The following is an 8,645-nucleotide window of genomic DNA, read 5'->3' as shown; positions in this document are numbered from 1 at the left end:
ATTATTGATATAATAATGTCATAGGTTATTTATTTTTGTATATTGAATTAGCCTTGCATTACTGGGATAATCCTCACTTGCATAGAGAGCTTTGGGGTTTTGTTTCTGTTATGTGTACATATTGATAGACTCAACTTGCCAACATTTTGCTGAGGATTTTGGTGTTCATAGCAGATACTAGTGTGCAGTTTCCTTGCTTGTACTCTACTTTTCTGGTTTTACTGTTAAGATCATGCTGGCCTCATAAAAAACATTTAGGAAGTTTTCTTTGATTTTTCTGGACTATCTGGTGCAGAATTGACGTTATTTCTTCTTTAAAAAATTGATAGAATTCATCAGTTTAAATGTCTAGGACTATAAACTTTTTTCAAATGATTATTTGATTACAATTCCAATATCAAACAGTTATAGAATTATTCAAGTTATGTATTTCACCTGAGTCAGTTTTGATATTTTTTTAGTTTTGGTGCATTCTATTTAAGTTTTCTAATTTATGTGCATACAGTTGCTCATGGCATTCCCATATCCTTTTAATGTCTATGGAGTGATACCATCTCTTCCATTCCTGGTATGAGTAATTTGTGTTGTCTCTCTTTTTTTTCTCTTTCCTTTTGGTTTGGGTATTTATCTACTGATTTACCTTCTCACAAAATCAGCTTTGGTTTCTTACTTTTCTCTATTATTTTTTTTTTCTGTTTGTACATTTAATATAACTATTGATAGGGTTGGGCTTAGGCATACCATTACAGATATTACTCAACTTACAATGGGTTCACATCCAAATAAACTTATCAAAATATCTTAAGTTGAAATGTTAGGATGAGTTTATCTGGATGCAACCCCATTGTAAATTGAGGAGGATACTGAATGCATACTGCTTTTGCACTATTGTAAAATTGAAAAATCATTAAGTTGAACTTTTATAAATCACGGACTGTCTGTATATTACTTGTTTTCTGTTTGTTCCCTCAGGTTTTCATTTATGTGTTTCTCTTTTCCTGCCTTCTTTTTAAATTTTTAAAACATTTTTAGCATCTCTTTTTACTTATTTACTACATTTTTGAGATACATTTCTTTATACAGCTTTTTAAATGGGGTTTCTAAGCATTAAAATACATATACTCAACGTTTGCTTTCTATTCTGGCATATAAAGAGCATGGAAGTTGTCACGACATCCTAACAACAAATACAAAGCTGAACATACTAAAAATCAACAACTCTTCTTAGATTCATCAGAGAAGTGAGGTCACAGGGCAAACTGCTGCCCCTAAAAGTAGAGAAACAAGCAGGTGGGTACAGAGGATCACAACTTAATAAAGCAGAAATTTCCACAGGAACCAGTGCCAAAGTAGAAAAAACTGAGCTGTAATTGATAAATTCCTGGGGGCTCAGTGTCACAACTCTGAGTGCTAAAAACTCTTAGGGGACTCAGGCATAGGTGGAGAGACAATCACTTGTTAGTTTTAACTCCAGAAGCTTACCATGAATAATGGTGATAAATCTCATCATGCTTTCAGCAGGAGTAGGGAAAAAGAAATACTTTGAAATATGCTAGAGCATATTTCATATTTCTGTTCTTCTTAACAGGGCCTGCCCTTGAGAGAAACTATTTTACCAGAGGCTAAATTATTAGAAATTTTTAAAGCCTAACTGACCTTGGGGAAGGGAAATACCCAACTCCAGTCCACTCTAGCCATCCTGTCCTGGAATGAGAAACACCACTTTGATATTGGGATGGTGTTCACCAATAAAAGGAGGATGTGTAGGATCATTACCAACAATAAGCAAAATCTTGAAAGATATGTTATTCTATAAACAATACTTCTTCATTTGGCCAGCATAGCAATTCAGCAGGGCATTTTGGTGAAGGAGCTGGGTCATCCATGACTTCTTACTGCTCCTGTAGTGCACTGGCAGTATGTGCTTGTTGATATGCTTGAATGCTCTGGGGTTCTCAGGGCGCCAGATCACAAAAGATTTCAATGTGTAGCCTGAAACACTGTCCACAGGCAAAACTATTAATTTGTCCTTAAAAGCCTTGAAACCTGACATTGACTTGGCCTTTTTACAGATGAAAGTTCTTTCAGGTATCTGTTTCCAGAATAAGGAGGTTTTGTCCATACTGAAGATTTGTTCTGGCAAGTAATTTTTCTCTATGATCAGCTTATCTAGAGTTTTAAAAAATACTTTCACATCAGCACTGACAGACTCACCACTTACTTTCATATTATGTGAAAATAATGATTCTCGAATCATTCCATCTACCCAGAGCCAGCAATAAATTCAAATCATAGTGGGGTCTACCATTGTCTTTCAACATTGGAAATAAACTCTTTGGTTTGGCCATGATTGTTGAGGTGCTAAGAGGAATCCTCTTCCATGTCTGGTCTTCAAACCAGGTCATTAGAAGTTTCTCCATGTCTGATATAGGTCCGTTTCAAATTTTTGTTAGTCCCATTGTCTTCAGTGAATCAGATCCTTTAACAGTTTCCATCACATGGTTCTTCTTCTTTAAGATGGTAGCTAGTGTAGAATGGAACATGCCTGACTGGTGAGCAATAACCATCACTACCTTTCCACCTTCATAGTCCTTAATCACTTTTAATTTTGTGTTCAGGTCAATCACTCAGTGTGGCCTCTTATTGGCAACATTAGCAGTGGATTTTGTATGCTTAAGGACCATGATGAATAAAACCACATGACATTAAATCAAGCACAGGACAAAATAATACAAATAAGAGATGCAATAAGCACACTTTATATGAGGCTGATGCACACTGTTTTATTGTAAACTTTTTTTATAGGTAGAAAGTTTACACTCTAAAATAATGATAAAAATTATAGAGGAGTAAATAGATAAACCAGTAATGTAGTCGTATATTACCATTATTAAAGATTAACCTATACATAATTGTAGGTATTATAATTTTACATGACTGGCAGTGCAGTAAGTTTTTTTACAGCAGCATCATTACAAACACATGAATATTGCATTGTGATGGCTATGACATCACTAGGCAATAGGAATTTTTCAGCTCCATTATAATCTTATGGGAATATCATTGTATATATGGTCCAAGGATGACTAAAATGTTATTATTCAGCACATGACTGTATATAGGAAATGAGTACTAATGTCCATAAAAATAACTGGTAGGTCAAGTGAAAAGAAATTGTAACCACTCAAACTTTCCTAGAAATATCAGAAGACTAATTAACCAATTGGGAAAAAGGGAAACCAAGTGAGAGTAGATCATAGCTAATTTCTTAATATCTCTGGACTTTCTTTGAATTTGGATTTAAAAAGATAATGTTTTAAATAACATTTATAAAAGATAAGATAACTTTGATATTTGGGCAAAGATAAAGGAAAGGCAATAAAGGGAAAAAAATTAAAATATGCAAGTGTCCTTTGATACTGATTCCAGAAGATTATATAAAGGTTTCAACATAGTACGTGCTCAATAAATATCTGTTAAATGAAGGTAATGATTTATCAGTATGATATTAAATGTTTTCTTCATGTCATAACGTTTCAGGAATTGTGAAGTTTACTTGTTTGCTGGTTTTTCCGTGTGTTTATTTCTAAAACTATCATAAATTTGGGATGGTTAACATCACCATACCTTAAACCCATGGCAATTGGTTGTCCTATCCAGTTGACTGAACACTGGTCTAGGAGACAGGAGATCTAGCTAAGCTACTGGATACTTAAATTTGAGACTGAGCAAGTCATTTCACATTCACCTCAGTCTTCTCATTAATACAATAAATTTTATTGTAACTAAAGCTCTGTCATTCTGTGAAAGCTAATTTTCCCATCTCAGATAAATATTACTTTTCAACACTTTCTGCCTTTTGCTACCAAAATAAAATGCTAGATCTAAAATTAAGAAATTCTTATTTGTGTATAATCTGTATTCGTGCACATTTACAGAATAGAGTTAAAAAGAATGGAAAAATAAGCACCCCATGTACTCACCAGCAAATTGGTTTCCCTGATCATCACCTAAGTGCACATTTGGGAATAACACCGATTGGGTATCGGACTGAGGTGGGGAGTGGGGGGAGGCAATGGGTGTATACCTACATGATGAGTGCATTGCTCACTGTCTGGGGAATGGTCACGCTTGAATGTTCTGACTTGGGGGGATGGGGGTGGGGGGAGGGGATGGGGATATAACTACATGATGAGTGCAATGCACACTGTCTGGGGAATGGACAAGCTTGAAGCTCTGACTCGGGGGGATGGAGGGGACATGGGCAATATATATAACCTGAATTTTTGTACCCCCATAATAAGCTGAAATAAAAAAAATATAATAATAATCTCTTTAGATCCATCTATCTGAGGTAAACAAAATAATCTCAAATACCTGAGTTTTTCTTCCCCCTTCCTATTCTTATTCCTATGTACCTCCCTTTTACAAAGGTGCAATTATCCTTTCTGGCTCACTAATCCCTTTACTTTCTTTTTATTCTATCACCCTACTGATAATATGCCTACTGATGCCTGCTAACCAGTATGTCAAGTTTTGCAGTTAGGATGACTGAGGAATGCAGGGGGGAATAGAAATTGAATAAGATGATTACTATTGCTTGAGCACTTTATGGATTAGAAAGGTCACAGGTGTGGATCAGATGTGACTGGTATAATAATAGAAATAAAGATTACACATGAGGATTATGACAATAAGAGAGATAAGCAGATCAAATCTATTGATAACTAAATAATAAGAGAATTTTAATCTTACAGAACTACATTTTGTTCCTAAAGTCTAACTCCAGAAATCAGAATGGAAGCCCATTATGTAAAATAAGTAGTATATGAATTCATTTATTTAAATTACAATTTCCTTTGTTTCAAGGTTAGCCTCAGGACACAAGAGAATACAAGAAAAGAAGTCATAAATAAAGTTAGATGTGGGAAGGTGTAAATTTAAATTATATCTCCTTCTGCATGTGTTTTGTGATAAATGTTTAAATATTTTCTGCATTAAGCAAAAAATAAGAATCTGCAATTAAATCAGATTAAATTTATTTTTGGTATTTTGGTGGTCACTGAGCTACAAAAGGGAAGAGGTACATACATGCTATTTATTTGGAACAAATATTTTCTATTATTATAACGTCAGTACTCAAAGTAATGCCAACAAGCCCCAGTGAATTTTTTGAGGTATCATCAGCCTACATTTTCTCTTTCAATATCACTAATAACAAAATAATTTTAAGAAAAGCAGCCAACAGAAGAGAAATCTGTGAAGGCAAACGACCAAAAATCATGTAACATAGACATGGAAAGATAAAAGCATTCAAAACACAAAGAAAAATGGTCAGATTCAGAGAAGTCCTTTAACCACTGAAAATGTCCAATGTTACATGACTGTACCTTATGTTGACCTTTTATTTTCAAAATTCATACATTGATTGAAATAAAACCAATTACTTGGAATATTTTGGATACTTTAGATCACTTTATAAAGTTACCTTGCTCTAAAAGGAAAAAAAAAAAATCTTAATGAAAAAACTAGGTTCTGCAGAAAATTATTTTAAGAAATAAAGACTTTAAAATGATAATAATATGTTGGGAGAGTTATTACAGCAAATTTTTGAATTAAAATGAAATATCTGATAACTGTAATGAAAATGATTTCCAGTGAAGGAGAAGAAAGGAAAGTGAGTTCAACTTTCTAAGCCTTTATATAAATCACTTTGCTATATTCTTTTCTCATTATTTAATTTGATCCTCAAAAGAAAAAACACATAAACTAAGCAGTTGTTCTAGAGTTACAGGTGCAGAAGAGGAAGTTCAAAGTCCACAGTCAGTGGGATGCCCAGAGGTTTCTATCTCTAAAGACCATGATCTTTGTGTTAAAACATGAATAACTTTGGAGTTTAACCTATCTTATATTTTAAATAATACATAATGAGTATCTGAATTACATGGGTGAAGGTCCAGAGTTCATCAGGTCACTTTTATTTATAAGGATACATTATCTTCATTGTGACAGTGTACATGCAGGGAGCACATGTCATAAGGGAGACTAGTTTCCAATAAGAAACTGTCAAGTAAGGCATATTTCATCACTGTAGACCACAGACACTAGAGATGTGAAAAGGAAGTGAAAGCTTTTGAATTAAGTAAAGACAACAATTCTTATCAAATTACCAATGTCATTTTTCACAAAATTAGAAAAAACAATACTAAAATTTATATGGAACCAAAAAAAGTCATAATAGTCAAATCAATTTTAAGCAAGAAGAACAAAGCTAGAGGCATCACATCACCTGACTTCAAATTATACTAGAAAGCTATGGTAAACAAGATAGCATGGTACTGGTATAAAAATAGACACATAGATCAAAGGAACAGAATAAAGAATCTAAAAATAAAGTCACATTCCTACAACCAACTGATCTTCAACAAAGTTGAGAATGATATATACAAGGAAAGGACATCCTATTTAATAAATGGTGCTGGGAAAATTGGATTGCCATATGCAGAAGAATAAAACAACATTATTTCTCACCATATACAAAAATTAACTCAAGATGGATTAAAGATTTAAATGTAACAACTTAAAGATAAAATCCTATAAGAAAACCTAGGAAAAACTTCTGGGCATTGGTCTAAGCAAAGCATTTATGACTAAGTCCTCAAAAGCAAAGACAATAAAAGCAAAAATAGACAAATGGGACTTAAATAAAGAGCTTCTGTACTGCAAAAGAAAGAAAACCTACAGAATGAAAAAAAAAAAATATTTGCAAACTATATATCTGGCAAAGGGCTAATACTCAGAATCTACAAGGAACACAACAAGAAAAAAAAAACCTATTAAAAAATGGGCAAAAGACACAATAGTCATTTTTCAAAAGAAGGCAAACAAGCAGAAAACAAACATATGAAAAAATGCTCAACATCACTAATCATCAGAAAAATGCACATTAAACCCACAATGAGATCTTACACCAGTCAGAATGTCTACTACTAAAAAGTCAAAAAACAACAGATATTGGAGAGGATACAGAGAAAAGGAAATGCTTATACACTGTAAATGTGAATGTGTATTAACACAACCTCTATGGAAAATACAATAGTATGGAGATTTCTCAAAGAACTAAAAATAGGACTACCATTGGATCCAGCAATCACACCATTGGGTGTCTAGCCAAAGGAAAAGAAATCATTATATAAAAAATATACCTGCACTCATGTTTGTCTCAACATTATTCACAATAGCTGTCATGGAATCAACCTACGTATCCATCAAGGGATGATTGGATAAAGAAAATGTGGTATATATACCATGAAATACTACTTAGCCATTAAAAAAGAATGAAATCATATCTTTTACAGCAACATGTATGATGGAACTGGAGGCCATTATCCAAAGTGAAATAATTCTGAAACAAAGTCAAATACTGTATGTTCTCACGTATAAGTAGGAGCTAAACAAGGGGTATCCATGAACATACAGAGTGGAATAATAAACACTGGTGACTCCAAAAGGTGGGAGGGTGGGAGGAAGATGAGGAATGAAAAATTACCTGTTGGGTACAATGTATGCTGTTTGGCTGATTAGTAAACTAAAAGCCAAAACTCCACCACTGTGCAATATATCTACATAGCAAAACTGTACTTCTACCCACTACATCTATAAAAATAAAAATCAGTGCATGCAAATGATAAATATTGTTGTATATCCAGGAGTGTTTGTATGGCCTAAGCATATCTAAGACTCCCATCCACCTTCAGAAACTCTAATAGAAGCTATATTTAGAAATCTTGGGAATTTTTGTGTACCAACTATAATGTTTATTTGAATTACTGACTCTTCCTAAGGAGGAAGTAACTGTCAGTGTATTACTACAGAGTCTTTTAAAATTTTTAATGGTCAAGTTTGCTCTCCTCCTTGCTGGCTGAAATTATTTACCTTTTCTCTTTATCCCTAATCATTATCTAAATCTTGCTTATAGAGGTTGCACTAAAATAAACACTTACCTAAACAATTAAATATGGTCTAGCCAATCCATTACTGCTTCCAAGTTAAGTGAAGGCTTACGAAGTATTACAATGTCTTACTGATATGTGTTAAATATGGGCAACAGGGGGAAGATGACTTTTTACATAGCCTACCAAATATTATTTAAAAGATTTCTGGACCTTAGAATTAGCATTTCAAATCAGTGAGAAAAAAGATTATTCAATAAAGAATGTTAAAAGAAAAGGATAGTTTTGGAGAAACAAATAATGTTTGGAGTACCTCACCAAAATAAATCCTAGATGAACTGAAAATTTTGACATAAAAATGAAGCTATAAAATTACTAGAAGAAAACACAAATATAAGGAATGATGAAGATACCACATCTCTATGGTTCTCCTGGAGAGAGTTGGAACCCATTATATTAAGTGAAGTATCCCAAGAATGGAAAAACAAGCATCACATGTACTCACCAGAAAATTGGTTTCCTTGATCATCACCTAAATACAAATCTGGAAACGACACCAATTGGACATCAGACTGAGGTGGGGGGTGGGGGAGGGGATGGGGGTATGCCTACACAATGAGTGCATTGCGCACCGTTTGGGGAGTGGTAACACTTGAAGGTGCTGACTCGGGAAAGGGGGGGGTGGGGAAAAAA

The sequence above is a fragment of the Eulemur rufifrons genome, chromosome 7 (assembly GCF_041146395.1).
Source record: "Eulemur rufifrons isolate Redbay chromosome 7, OSU_ERuf_1, whole genome shotgun sequence".
Taxonomy (NCBI): domain Eukaryota; kingdom Metazoa; phylum Chordata; class Mammalia; order Primates; family Lemuridae; genus Eulemur; species Eulemur rufifrons.
This window is presented reverse-complemented; position numbering follows the sequence as displayed.